The following is a 16,296-nucleotide window of genomic DNA, read 5'->3' on the forward strand; positions in this document are numbered from 1 at the left end:
TTCCAACACCTGCTAAGACAAATCAATTTTCGAAGTCTCCGAAGCGTGCTTAAAGTACTACATTTCTTAAGAGTGCGGTAAAATGACGTTGGCGCATGCGCGCAACTAAAATGCTTGACTTTCTACACAACGGCTTTCTTTAACGCGTTCGCACCTTCTAATGACTCAATTTTAACAGCTATCAAATGTACGGCCATCTTGTGATAATATTGGTAACAATTATCGATCTTCGGTTGGGCAACTTTCTCAAATTTATAGTATATTAAGATTTTTGCGACATAATGAGCACAGGGATTTTGTCAAATTTGGTCGAAACTCTAGTGTAAAAAAGCTCCGTCATTTCTGCATTGTTTCTCTGAAAAACTATACCAATGAATAAGTAGAAACAAAAAACATAGTCTTAAAGATATCTGAACTCTAGGAAAAAAACCCAAAAATGCTACTAAATCTGTAAAGTTCTGTTACAGGATAGAGGGGTTGGTATTAACGAGCGAGTATCAATACGCTTTCACGCCCACCCAAGATGTTGTTTTGGGTTTCTTTGGGTTCTTTCTCGTCAGTACCCTTGGCTCGGGGAAAAATGGAAGGAGCAATAAATGAGATTGAGAAGGTCAAATTGACCGCGTAAACGATTTATTGAACTACTGATTGTCAGTCTAAATGTGTAAACGAAGTGAATTTTGGAATAGATGAAATTGGAATTTGTAATTAAAAGTTCAGTTGGTTGGACGTAGGAATAGAAGTTGATTAGACGAACGTTGGAATTGAAGTGTATTTGATGAAGGGTGGATTAGAAATGGTCTTGAGAGAAAGAGTATGAATGCACGAAAGATGCGAGAATCCAGAATGGTGGGAAATAGAATAAGGGTGATAACGAGTGGCGTAAGGCTGGGTGGAAATAGGAGGATCGAATGGAGACCATAAAGTTACTACATGAAATGTGGAAGAGTTGGCAAGTAGAGGGAAGACGTGGAAGAAGAAGATGGGAAAGATATGTGGTGGTACGCTGGACGTAACAATTCTGTGAAAATCAGCCGAGTATCCCAAAGAATATATCTTGAATCAAAATTTTCGAACTTCTGATGTTCCAATTAATTAACAAATAATACAAAAGTTTAACTAAAAAAAAATGATTCATACTCTATAATTTTAACTTTCAAAAATCAAGGCCATCTTCCAAATACAGTTTGACAAAAAGATTGTTTATTAACGAGTAGATCAAAATTTTGAGCGTGATATCCTCTCTCGCAGATGGTGCAATATTTCAAGCTCAGTATATATAAAAGTTTCCAAAACCTTCTGTCATTTTTATATGTATCTACGTTTGAGTTAAAAGTTTAAAGTAAATATGCAATGCGTTGTATTAGTTTTGTGGTTCCATACGATTGACAATTGCAGAGACATTTTGCAGCCTTTCATGGAAATGTTTTAACCAGTGATATTGAACAGAGTTTTGAAGAAAAAGTTTGACTTTTCTCTGACAAATATTCCAAACAACACACGAAAGCTGAGTTTTCAGCAACGATTTCCACAGTAATTTTTATTCACCAGGGAAAGCAGACTGGGAATTAGTTTCTCTTAGTAAAGTGCCCAGAGCATGTTTGATTTGTTGTTGCCAGGTACATATTTCGAAAAATTTTATTCGTCGGCGAGCAGCGTTGAGTTTACACAAAGCTGTCAGTCGACTGTCTGAAACATTTGGAAGGTGTCAAATTGAAGTTTTTTTTTTTTTCCATTGTGACCTACGTGGCTAGGAGAAAAATCCGACCACTAGCCTTGGTAACACGTGCGTGTCGTGGAATATGAACTTCGCTCCTCTCTTATCCTTTTCAAACTTTATTTACAGTCATTTTACATGCGACATACACTCATCTCTGCCATTAAACTTGTTCTTCATCTTTTCTAGTGACATTTTTTCCGGCAGAGATGAATAGACAGATAACTATTTCCACGATAAAGCGATCGCTTAACTTCAGATGTAGAGTTGACATATTGCAGACGAATATATGGTACATGTCTGGTGGACAATGGTGGGGAGAAGACTATTTTTGTCACCACCTACAGGTAATAAGTAAATTGTAATTCTATTCGTTTCACGTTACAGGCAGAAACTGTGAAACTGAGCAAAGCTGGTAGCCCATCTCACCGGTGAAGTAAGAGGTATTTGCAGAGCAAGGTATATTTGCAAAGGCAACCTCTGCCATGCGAGCCCGGAACCGACCTGTTGTTTCGATCCTTCTCAGTTCATGGTTTTCATCTGTGGTTTAGAGATTAACTACAAAGGTTTGAAACGTTACCGCGAGCACAGATCTGTGTAGGTGTTGGTCGAACAGCCCGAACGTAGAACGAAATTATTTTCTCGAAACACAATTTATCTTTCCTTGGCAGCTTTCTGTAACAGCCACATCCAGACAGATGGATATTTTTCACATTTTTCGACTCAAAGTTGTATAGATGAACGAATGATTGGATTTCGTTTATCACGCCCTGGCCTAGAGATGAGCTAATGAAAGGATACAGTGAAATGCAGGCGGGCTAGAATTTCAAATAAGAAGATAAAGAGAGATACAAATTTAAAATAAACTTATGAAAATATGGCATGGAAATAACAATTCATCAAAGTACAAAAACGTAACAGTGCACAATTTACACATGCAAAATGTTTTTTCTTTGAATTGTATAGAATATGACAAGTCTCATTGTACGAGATCTTGCCGATCATTGTCTCGAAAATGGAATTGCAATTAGTAGTGAACAGGAAAAGCTGTGTAAAAAGAATCAATCTGTTACAGTTCAGGCCTTCATACATAATCTAGTTATATCCTTGTTTCATGTTTACACATAATTTCCGTTTCCGTTCCCCGGGATGGTGATCGTTGTTCGTTCAAGCCTATAGCTCGCCCCGCAGGGAACGTGAACCCGCTTTCCGATTGCTTTGCCATTTACAAATAATAAATGAGATTGCCAACAGTCAACAATTGCACTACAGTGCAAATTTCATCTAGCCCACCACAACGCGCATACGGTTTTCCACCGGTGGACTGATCATCAAATCAAAATTACATAAATCATGTGAAATATCATATTTCATCTTTTCAACTTCGTCATTAAAGTATTTGAAATCTGCGGCAAGGCTGCGTTGACTAACAGCACGGCTGAAAAGAGTGCTAAGTAAATAATTGTTAGCAAAGTGCTAAATGGTTAGAATTTTCCTGAGAATTCGAAGTTTTTCAAAGATGCGAGTGTTTTAAATCTTCCATAAAAATCCACTTTCAGGAACCCAAAACTATACGTTGTGAAAAATCTTTTGGGGGGCTTTCACCTAAGCGGTTATATGACATATGTATAGGCAATCGATCGAGAAGTGTAAGCGATAGACGACGGATGAGCGGTCGATCGTCGTCAGAGTGCGCTCTAAAATAAAGAAATCATAACGAACGAATAAATACAACCGACGAAAAATGAAGTAAAACGCATACGGATTCTATTGCGAGAACGAAGGACTCGTAGCAGCGACCCATCTTTTACGGATTCCCGATCAAGGAAAAACCACCTAGATATGACGGACGAGGGGAGTCAAATTGGCCGGGCACGGAATTAGCGAGCGCAACTGAGGAAATGGAAACTGGGATTTGAAGAATATCCCCAAAGACACGCTTATGATAAGTTTTATATTCTGACCTGTACTATTTTATCTGTAATTTTACGAGTATGCCGTTTATGGAATTGTTATTGTCCTAGATGTCCGCCGTGCCCATTTTATTTATACAATTTATTTATTATTTTCTCTCATATTTATACTTTTCTTTTATTCGGTTTCCATTTATAGATGCATGTCATATCGACATCCGAAATTCCGTTTTAAATAAAAAAAAATAAAAAACAATAAAAAGTAAATTGATAGCGGATGATTTTTGTTAATTGCGAGAGGCTCCGCAGTTGGAGTTAATCCTGGTCGAAGCAAACCGCGAAAACGAAAAGACCGTTACATGGCCGAGTGTACAGGATGACATTCCATTACGACGATGAAACACGATTCGGCAACGGTAACGGATATTCGATACAACCGTGTCGTAAACTTTTCCCAGAGGTATTTTCTGCTTCTTGTATTATACATGTCCGTACACGTGAACGACGTACCATACATACATATGACCGAGTATCTGAACGAAAATACCATCGCATGTGTACAATTCGTCCTGATACGAAATATGATTGTTGTGGCGTTTTCCAAGTAAACATTAGCTTTAATTTCATCGCGAGCCATTAATTCTTCCAATAAATCAATCGTACCATTCACAGGCCAGTGTTACGAATTATATCTAAAAGCACCGTTACAGCCGTCCAAGTGCCAATTGAGAGAAATTAATCCGTGGGTTTGTAGGATTTTCTGTTTCCTCGGGCAGGTAACTTGATACCATTCAAGAAAGATAATTTTCTCGAAGTTAAGTAAACTCCTTAGGAGTCGAGTTCTTCGGAGAAGGCTAATTGGGATTTGGAAGTGAAGAAAGAGAAACAAATCAACGGCCCGCCACATCATATATATATATATATATATATATATTAGAGTGTTTCAAAAAAACCGACTATTTTTTTTTTCGTGCATTCCGTATATTGAATTTTGTCATTTCGACGTTTAATTCGTCTTCAGCGACTGTGAAAACCCCCGGTCAACAAATTTCAAGAGAAAAAAATCAATTTTCATATTTTTTGTCCACTATCTTGGATCCGCCATCTTGAATTTTGAAATTCTGACGTCAGATTCATTCTCAGCGACCCCGAAAACCCTCGTATACTCAGTATCAAGGAATTAGACTGTTAGGAAAAATGTATGCTTCAAAGTGTTTCAGGTCAAACTTTCGGATGCGCGAAGACGTATTGTACACATTATTATACGTGTATTGATCTATGGAGAGAACAAAAAGAAAAAATCAAAAAAATAGAAAAACGGTAAAAAAAATGTTAACTTTTTAAAAGCTGAGGAACTCCGCGGGCATGTGGAGCGGTAAGTGGAAGCTTAACTTTTGAAATCGTATAAAAACAACGCCCAAAGAATGGATATAGCTACGTATGATATAGGTATGCCGGGAAAAGGAAGATAAAAGTATTTCTCAAGTAACTATGGGTAAAAGAAATCGCGAGTAGAGACTCTCCTGTCTGATACTTGAGCGCCGAACTGAAGCCTCATGAATTTCGTACCAGCATCCGCTTCCCGTGCTCGCAATTATTGTCAAATCGTTTATGTGTCTCGTTGTCAGTGATTAATTTCATTTGGATTCAATCGAAGAACAGGACACCAGAGAGGTCAGCGCATCAAACGAGCAACTGCGTTTCCTTCATTTTTTAAAGTGTATTTAAGTACAGCTGGATCTCAGTCGGTCAATTCACACAATCGGATGTCAAATTTAAATAACAGTGATACTCGTGTCCGCGTCACCTCTGATCGTTCATCTTGATAGTATAAACGGGTCGACGAGAATGTGACAGATGTTCTTCCCACAGCTCCGACTTTGGCAAGAGATAAGATGAAGGCGAGCGTGACTCTAGCCGCGTGGGATTAGTCGATTAGCTGCGATCACTGGCTGATCTTCTCCTGACGGGCTTAAGCCGTTTGATTCCTCTCCTGAAGTTCACGACACTCGTTTTCGTTTTAGATTTCTCACGATCCACACATTCTAGTACTTATCAGTTACCAACAGAAAGACACAGGGCTGCTGGTTTAAGAAACTGGCATTCGAAGTGTACAAGCGATTACTGTGACGTAGATATTTAACTAGAACGTCAATTCAGGGACAAGGCGTTTCGATTCAATTGGTATGTTGTTTTTTGTTTTTTCACATGTTTCATTTTTTTGCCGTATCGCAATTGGAACGCTTTAGGGCTCACGAATCACCGTATTGGGAATGAGACAGCCGAAAACAATATCGTAGCGTTACTTAGGGTATAGGATTACACGAGGGAACATCAAATCAAATTTACCACTCGCCTGCTCGTTCGATACTCATTTACATTCGAATGAACGATTCCGGGAATTCCACGCGGTGATCACATCGCGTTTTCTGTTCTGTTACTGTCTCCGAAAGTAATTTTTTGCTAGAGATTCATTGTCGCTGTCGGTACAAAATGCCCAAACAATGTTAGGTAATCAGGCGCAGCCTTGAACCAATCTTAACAAGGCTTACTTTTTGCAGTTTTTCCAAGCTCGTTCAAGTCTCTGAAAATCAGAAACACATTCAACATTCCGCGTTTCGTAATCCAATCACTAATTCATGGTTGGCATAGTCAAGAACAGTGCCTAAAAAGGGAGACAAGAAGAGACACCGCAACCGCATCTGTAATATCTGAAAGTGGAAGATGATGTGCCAACTAACTTGCTTCCTCGTGACGCGAAAAATCGAAGCGAACCCACCTTATCTGACATTCAGATTCGCGCGCCAAGTCTTCATTATTAAAAGTTGGTCGGCAAGAATCGAGGAAAATGCTGGAGAAGAGACCAGGTGATGGGATGAGGGTGGGGGGCGGGGGGAAAAGGTAGGTGGGAAGAGATAGAAATTGACGATGAGATGTTGAGCTAGAGAAGCATTGCATATCGATATTCTTCCGGGCCAAACGCGCCGGGGTCGTTGAGTTCAGTCAGTTGGTAGGTTGACAGTGTTCAGCCTCGGTATATCCAGTCCTGTCGAACATGTAGGAGGGTCGAAGCGGTTCTTCGCAGATCACGAGACAATACACCTACTTTCGATCAGGGTCTGAGTCCAAGGTGGATGGATAAGTGTTTCTTACTCTGGTATCCTATCGTTATATGCGTGAACTTCACTGTCTCCATCCGTCTCTCTGTTTTCACTTTCGTCCACAAATATATTTTCCCGAGATGGACTTGATTACTCTGTCTTCAGTAAATGAAATTTGATACCTTGTGAACTTCGCGATCACACTTGGCAACGCGAGTTGGTTGTTAAAACTGCACGAAGAACTTATGGTGTGATACTCTAATCGAAATGGTTGAACAAACGATGCGGTGTCTAAGGGCACGTGACAGAAGCTCTTTATATCGTATCTACATCAGAGAACTATCGAAAAACTATGATTGGGAGTCCAATTCTGGAGTTTACTTTTCATATGATCTGAGCCAAAAGTTTTCTTCTTTCGCGATGAATTATTGTTACGGAACGGTGTGGCGTGATTTGGATGCAAATATTTTGCTGCTGGCTCCCGGAGTGATGTTATCACGAATCGTTGAGAATTATCTCTGAAAGTAGCTTTTACGCTTCTTATGAAGAGGGATTCACCTCATCGGGGTGGAAAAATGCCGGAACGCTAGCCAACGCGATGCTCGGTCGTTCTCCATCCTAACACAAAGACAACGCGAGAAGCTTTCAGTAATCACTTCAGCAGTCGAAGAGCTGAACGGTGATCTTCAGATCGCGAAGAGAGCACTAAGTTTGAAAGCAAGAGATAAGGAATAAGGAAAGACGAAGACATTAAATAAAGACGGAAGCTGTATTTTCTGACGAGAAAGCTGTTCGACCAATTCCAAGTTCTTTTTCCATCGGGCAAAGGTGTAGCCCGTAACTGCGAAACAGAATGTAGCACAATGCGCCATATCGTCAGAATGCGCGATTCACTGCCATTCGTACTTGTTAGACTGAATGCAATTGTGAACAATCCGCTTCGAATTACGATGTTTCCATCAATTCCATCCAATAAGATGCCGAAGAAACGCTTCGAACTATTGAAAGCTAATTATTGGTTAAGCGCGAACCATAAGTTTACTAACATTCCTTAGATTGCCAATTAACAATCACATACAAGTCGTCAGTGGATTGATTTGTCGTTATCAAAAAACTGGTAAAAAAAACTTATCAATTTGAACTGATCTGTTTTTACTATTCATCATTTATGGTGATACAAGCAAAGTATTGGTTTCGGAAAAAACCGTCTCTTGCCAATGTCAAAAATTTTTTACGTTTTCAGAACACGCCGATCCAAAAAATCAGATTCATAGAAAAACGTCGACATGTCTGTCTACCTCTCTGTCCCAACAAATTCCCGTGACGATCTTGAATATGGCTGGATGAATAATTAAAAATTTACTAGACTTCACATTCAAATGATGTGTATTAAAAATTGCCATCACCAATTTTTTTTACGAATGCTTGTAACGAAAGAAATCGAAATTCAAACGACTCGAAGCAATCTGACACAGCTTATCCGATGTAGATAAAAAGTATTATACAAATCAGTACGAAACGAAGGAACTAATGGAATGGGAAACAATTTTATGAAGCGCAAAGAAATCATTTTACGAAAAGAAATAGAATCTTAATGACAAAATACTTTTATCATAATTGATGGCACTTCTAGGAAATGAATTGGTTCCGAAAGTGATGGAAGGTATCTTAAAAATACTGTTTTTACGACTTTTTTTATAATACCCTTTGTTTTGATCATTATAGAGTACACCGTGGAGATAATTTTGACAAAGCTCTAACTTTGGGATTATTGACTGTCAGTTATAGAGCTCCGACAAATAGTCGCTGTTCTGTTGATCGTATGCGGGCTATAAATGGTCAAATGATGATAGTCGTACCGACAAACATGTGACTTGGGTTTGCACAGGATTACCTGCTCCATCAACTTTAACGATTAAACACCGAATAGAAAACAGAAATTGTGATTTTTGAATTATTTACAATTTTTGTAATATTTGCACTGTCAAATTTCATCTGCACCGGTTACGTAACAGGTGTACTAGTTTCAGTCAGTTAAGTATCAGTTGCATATGTTTTCATTCAGTCTCAACCATGTATATGCGTTACGTACAATGCCAGGTTTTGAAAAATGATGCATTGGCCAAAAATCTTGCATCTATCCTACACGCGACCAATAATCAATTAGACGAGAGCAGCAGTCACTCGATTGTTCACGTAATTTCTGTTGCTCGATAACTTTCGTAATTGAAGAACAATCGAAGCCTTGTAAACAGAAACTATTCCAATCGATTCAGATCGTCTTTGACGACATCGAAAATTAACGGCATTTGTTCCTTCAATTGGCTTTCATGACTAGCTAAACTTTGGAAGTTTAACTAGCTTTGTGGGAATCGAAGCATGATATAACTGAAGCCAATTTTCAATCGACACCTGCCTTTCAAGATTTATGACGTATGGATGAAGAAACAAAATAATAAAAGAAAACAGAGTTGATGGAAACTGACCAAAGTATCAAGTCGTTAATTTTCAAGTAAATTTTTTAGAGGTGTAACGATGACCTCGCGGTAAAGAAAAGTGGAGAGCCAGTAGATAATCCGGAACTTTTTTCAATTCTTGATCTCGAGCGAATCTCCTGCGCCGTTGTATCGTAATGATTCGTTTCACCCTCGAAATTTAACTTCACGAAACCTTGACTCGCTTATTGGCAACATGTTTTTCTTTCGTTAAAATAATTGTTTCGCTCGTTGGAGTTGGACTGGAGTTAAAAAAACAATAAATCACAAGTTTACCCCTCGATTAATTTTTGCTTCTCATGAAAATTTCGTAATACTTCGAGTCCTCATTGGACATCTTAGTCTGCAGCAATTTTCCGAAACCTTATCGATTTCAAATTTGCATATTTCTGTTAAATTCGCTGTTCATAAAATATTTCAGGCCATTCAATGATGTGAATAAGAAATCTGAAGCCTCTAACTTTGAACACGTGTTTAACAAATTGTTAGTGAACCACAGAGATGGATTTTCATCGAGCTCAATATTCTCCCCACGTTTAATATCAACCTACAGTTTGATCCTTTGCGGACAACCTGTAGGCTTGATACAGAGTGTTGGTCGCTTGTGAAAGGTGTGCTGGAGCCGTAGGGCCCCACCTAATCAGATTACACGAAGGCCGATCGATATTTTCGCGTGAGTTTTCCAGGCAATTGGTGCCACGATAGCGTGGTTGGCATATTTTATACTCCCACAGTTTCTGCCCTTTCTAGGGGTGCAATATTCTGGTACACAACCCCCTAAAGGCGATTCTTCCCACCCGGCTGACTGGCCGTCTGATCCTCGAGCCTTCTTTTTCTCTTTATTCTTTTGTTATGTATTTTATCATTTTTATTTTACGCCCTCCTCTCGTTCTGTCATCCTCATTCTCTGTCCTTCGTTTTATCTTTCTGATCCCTATCAACGCTCCATTTCGCAAAATCCATATTTCGCATTCCGTAGGCCGTCAGCTTCGATGGTCCTCTGAATAATTGCGGTGACGCCTCTTCTCGCCGACGATAAATTTGGTGCAAAAAAAAAAAAAAACAGTTTTGCCTACACAGTTAGGTACGCGGGATATAAATTTCACCGTTTGAGCTACGATCATCTTTGGTTTTCAGACGATTCGTACGTACGAGAATAAATATGATTCAGAAAAAGTTTTTACGAATTGCCTCGATATTTTCTGTCACATGCGAATGCAAAGACACAAGGTACATGTACGCGAAAATGTCTTGCGCGTGTGTGATGAGCGAAAGCAATGTATGACGGATCTTATAATTTTTCGCTCCCTTTTCCATTATTTCGCACGAAGTACAAACTCCGTGTAGTTGAAGTTGCGTTATGATTCATGTCATTTTTTTCACAAAAAGAATGATCCTAGTTAATAATCTTTAATACAATAGTGGACAGAATTTACAAAAGGTTTCACATTTGACACCATATATTATCGTTATTGTCTTCACTGATCTTAATGAATGAAAGAACGAAATAATCTCCTTTATAAAACGCTTTACTTTTCACAGTCGAAATTACCGAAATGAGTATCGATGACTGGCTGATTTCAGTTCCAGCACCGTAAGAACTCCTTTAATTTTCCTCTACCATGGGTATATAAACACGATGTATCTATCAAAGTATACTTTACGTTGTTAACTTGAGGGTCAGGGCGGCAGTGAAAAGCTGGAAACAAATCGTCGACCAGTAGAGATGCGGTGAATTTATTGGGTTCGGTAATAATTTTGGAAACAAGGTTGTAATTGTGCACCCGTGGCCTGCGAACTCTGGCGCCAAGGCAAAAGGAAAGCGGGGGGGCTGGTAAAGGAGGGAAGATTTGTTACCTAATCGAAGTACGGTGTGATAAGCTTGATATAAGGGGGTGTAAAATGTATGACCGCGTTACCGGCGGTATTACGTTGTTCGCTCTTCGCGCTCCTCGTTCCTCGCTGTTGTGATACTTGCGGTGCCGAAGCCGCACTCCTCGCCTCTGGAGTCGCACTATCTTCACCCCAAACCCCGACTTCCATGTGGGGTTTCGTACCCCGGCTTTCCTTGTAATATTGCAACGCCATTATAAACTGGGAGACTTACCGTTCCCCCTTACCGCCGTGAGATGCGCGATTCAGAAGCTCCGTTCCAGTTTGCCGAAATCATTCCGAACGCCTTTCAAAACTGACCCCTTGACTGCACTTCGAAAGAATTAATTATTTCTGAGGGTAAAAATACCTACTCACTATTGCACAGAATTCGTAATACCCTCAGTTGCCGCAAAGCGAATGTCGTCGTTGCAACTCGCCTAGTTTCCGGTTCGAAAAATTTCTGCCAGCCAATTTTACGTCGCATTCGTTAATCTGCAGTCGGGATTTGTTTCGTTTCCAAGGATATAGGAGTCTAAAGTAAGATTTCATGCTGCGCTCTAGGTACAACTGTGTCAATGCAGCGTACCGAAAGGAAGTGAGTTAACTGGTGAATTCACCGTGCCGAGCTAAGGCATGGCGGGGATTGTGGATGGCTAAAGTAAGCAGCTCCTTCTAGTCGAGAAAGCGAACCCGAAGAGAATCCAAATGGTAGAGAGCGAGAGAGAAAGGGGGCATGGGAAGGGGCAGATTGCTACCGTTGTCTTAAGATTTGTCGAGCGAAGCAGCTGCAGCTTTTGGCTGAACTCTGCAGGGATTCCACTCTCGGTATGGCCACCACGCAGCGCCAGACTTGATCCTTACCCAGAAAATTTACTCCGTATTTTATATCCCTCCCCCCGCCCCTTCCCTCACTCCGCGACTTTGCTCTTTGCAGGGAAAAGGTCAATAAGATTAGGCATTCGAGTTACGATAATTACACACGTGTCATTGGACAGTAATTTTGAATATAAAGTTAGTCGATGTTGAGTTGGGTGGTCCTTGTTTAGGGCGTTGATGAATTTTCACCGCCCCATCACTGAAATCAATTTCAAAATCATTTAAAAAGAGTCGCCAAATTTTTTCAGATTCTTACAGAAAATCTGACATAGCCCGCATTGTGATCCAAGTTTCTTATGGAAATGACATGAGAAAAACTTTTTTTCGCATTATATATTTTATCGTGACAGTGATCATCTTCCAAAAAATCTGTAACTGCGAGGTTTTAGTCGGCATTAGTGATGCTATATGAAAAAAAAAAATACACATCATCGTACGAGGCAATCTAGACGAATTGCACTTCCTCTAAATGAAAAAAAAAAAGTCAGGTTTAGAGGTTGTGCAATTCATCTAGATTGCCTGGTACGATGATGTATATTTTTTCCCAGATAGTAGCACTAATTCTCACCAAAACCTCGCGCTTACAGATTATTTGGAACATTATTACTCTTGCAATAAAATATATACTGAGAAAAAGAGTTTTACCCATGTTAATTTCCATAAGAAACTTCGATCACAATGCGGACTATCTTAGATTCGATGTAAGAATCTGAAAAAATCGGGCGATTGTTTTCGAATTATTTAAAGTTGATTTGGGGAATGGTCTGGCAAAAATTCGTCAACACCCTGAATAAGGACCACCTTAATGTTGAGTCATTGAATGAGTAGCTAGTCTTTCAAAGTGTCATACCAATTGAGTAAAACGGCATGTCACAACATTTGAATGCGTGAGCCATTCTGTCTTGAGAGTCGATTAATGCAAACGTTCCGAAAAATCAAAATTGAAATAAATCTGTACGGTAATATGTTAAGAATGTCAATTGGTCATTATATTTTATCATTCGTCCTGTAATCATCCGCCGAAAAAAGGGCACCAAGGTAATATGTTCGTTAAAACCTATCATTGGTAATATAATTGCCACTTAATCCAGGAGTTGCGGATCCTTTGTAACAGAAAGACCTGCAAGCTCATTAAACAAAGATAATTTTATTTCCAGGTAACCTCGCTACAAAATCATTACTGATGATCACACAAAAGATCTCAAGTAATGACCATTCACGAACTTACAGTTTGCTCTCACATTTGTAACCAACCAGATGATTCCTTCAGGAGGTGGGTTTGTGGTCGTCAAACTTCATCGGACATCAAATGGTATTTACACACTTACGGAAGTGGTAGTCTCACTGCATATTCTGGGTATTCCACGCGGAAATTTGTCATCATCAGAATCAATAATCGTGTCTGTTACGGTACATCCAGCACACCAATGGTCCATAGGCAAACCATTAACGATAACCAACCTCCAGTATTTGGCACTCACGGTCGAGTCTGTGCGTCCTAACTATATAAGCCGCATTAACGGTCAAATCTCCGGATAATCTACTGCACCCTAATTGATAATAGAAAATGATTTTACTTCGCATAAGATTATACGTCAAGCCACGAGTTGTGAAATAAGATCAATACATCAGCGGTTCATTCGAAATCTTCAAAGTCTAATACAAAATTTAGTGTTGATTCCTCAAATTTGGTTGTCGACCATTGAAAAAGACAGCGATTTTTGGTGGTAAGAACGAACACAAACTTGTGCAGTAAACAACGTGAATTCGTCTCGTTAATTTCCATCCAGCCGATGGACAAAACTGGTAATCAATATTGATCAGAGTTATAGTACGAACTCCAACTCGCCGAGACAAGACCAGAGAAGAAAGGGACGTAACATGAGCTTCGGGAACTTGGAGATCGATCATAAAGTCTAGCTGTTCGTGACAATGCCGATCCACTGAGAAGACAACAAATATTATATTATTCATGGGAAAAAACATGACTATCACCTGAGGTGGACACACGCATGCAACAGATCACGATACAGAGATAACTTGCAGGGATGAAGGTACAGCGGTAGCGTTCGGTGGCGGTGTATATTCTCGTACTGAGTTTGGTCCCCGTGGATGTAGGATACACAAATACGGCTGGTCGGGGGATATTTATTCACATTTTAGCAATTAGCCACCCATTAGACGCGCATCCGGGGACCGAAACCCCCGTCGAAACCAGCCGGCATTCCGACTGCTCGCACGGCACGACGGAAATACGGACCTGGGTATTGAAATATATTCAATGACTGGGATGACAGAGTGCCTGGAAAGCCACTGGAATGCGATGCGTGAGGCTGCTGAAGCTCGATTTTGCGCTTTTAAAACAGACCAGTACAGTACAGGTACACCTTCCAAGGTAGATGGATGGTGACGGACGACCTTGGTGGCCTTAAATGGATCAGAATCCATCTCGGGAAGTGTAAAACTGCATGTGAAAACAACAATTCTAACGAATGTTATACAATTTAGTAAAGCAAGGGTTGATTCAGGGATGATAAACATTTTTGTTGTTTATCTTCGTCGTTAAATAACACTAGGCCTTGATTATTAAGCAGGCGGTAATATTCAGCGATGGTGAAGTCGGGCATGGAAAACGAAGATATTAAGCAACGAGGCGGCGGTTGAAAGTTGGGTAACGAAAGTCTCAGCAATTTGCATTCGCTTGAGTCACGCCCCGGAGTCAGAGTCCAGGCAACAATTGCGCATGAAAAAAGTTACCCTGCAGAGACTGAGCTTCATCGACGGCAATGGGGTGAAAAAAAGGGAAGACAAAAAAACAAGAAATAATGTCAAGGAAAAAAAGGGGCAGAGGGGGAAAAATACGCGTCTCGAGTTAACGAAGTAACGAGGCTAAAGTTTAAGGAAATAATAAAGGAATTACGACGGTATGATTGCCGGGCAACGGGCGTTAAAGGAAATTTCTTATCGATCCCCATTAAGCTCCAACGTTAACGAGACAATTAAGACTGGCTTCACAACTTTTTATACGCCCTTATCCTGATTTTTCAACATTATTTCTCGTAACAATTATTACATAAGTACTGAACATTCGAAATCAATATTCATACATAAATGAGTATTGATTCTTGTCTGTTATAGCACTTGCGGATAAAATAAAAATCAAAGTTTCCTGCTACACTAATTGTTTGGAATGTTTGACTTTTGAAACCTGTGCAGCGTGCGTCAAGTGCTTCATTTCCGAACAGTGTGATAAAACGGGATTGACGCATGCGCTCAACTGAAATACTTGACTTTCCACACCAGGGCTTTTTTTGCGCATACGGAGGTTCAAATGAGTCAATTTTACGGACTGTGGCATTGAGTGTAAGTTACATAAACCTCGAAACCTTCGATCTACTTCCTTTTTACGGTTTTGTTACACTAACAAGAAGAGTAGAGGCTTGACGTTGTGAATTGAGTTGTCCTCGTACGTGGCGAAAGGTGAAGATCCCCGATTTAACGTGATTTTTGATTTTCAATCCAATAGGCCAACCCAATAATGTGAGCCAAAACCCTCCAGAAAATCGAAAAATTTCAAATCGTGATATCTCAGCAACCAAGGCTCATTGGATTGAAAATCAAAATCCACGTTAAATCAGGGTGTCTTTAACTTTCACCACGTGTAAGGACAACCCGATGGCGTCAGCAAGCCTCCCTACTCTCCTTGTGAGGAAGTATCTTTCGGGCTTAAATTTTGGAGTTCTGAAAAGGCAACATTTTACGTTTCATGAAATCGAGAATTTTCGGTAAATGTTGTCCCGAAATTAAAATGCTGTATCAATAAGAACAAGATTGTTGATAGATTTGGATCGAATTCGACTACTCCAAAGCAAATGGTTTGAATTTTTTTCACCACCTATTGGTTGCTAGAAATTTATTTGAAGGAAAACAACAAGATTTAGTCGAATAATCATGTTTAGACATTTTGACATGAACTCTACACATTCTTACACATATAAACGAACACCCAAATTTTTTTTGAAGAAATACGAAATTTACTCTTACATAATATAAGAATCAACAAAACCTTGAAAATGAAACAAAATTAAAGGTACTTGGGTTTGGATCTGGCACATCTCATGTGGATGATCCAAATTTATATACGGGATCTGATAAGTAAGTTTCACTCATCCCAATTTATTGACCCTTTAACTGATTTTCCAGTTCTTATCCTCTTGAAAAAGTTTTTAGGAGAATGGTCAATTTGCGGGCAAATTTTCACAAGTCAGATCCAAGCCCTTATGGGAAGCTAAACGGGTAGAATATTGGAGAATATATCT

This window comes from Neodiprion virginianus, chromosome 2, assembly GCF_021901495.1.
Source record: "Neodiprion virginianus isolate iyNeoVirg1 chromosome 2, iyNeoVirg1.1, whole genome shotgun sequence".
Classification (NCBI taxonomy): Eukaryota; Metazoa; Arthropoda; class Insecta; order Hymenoptera; family Diprionidae; genus Neodiprion; species Neodiprion virginianus.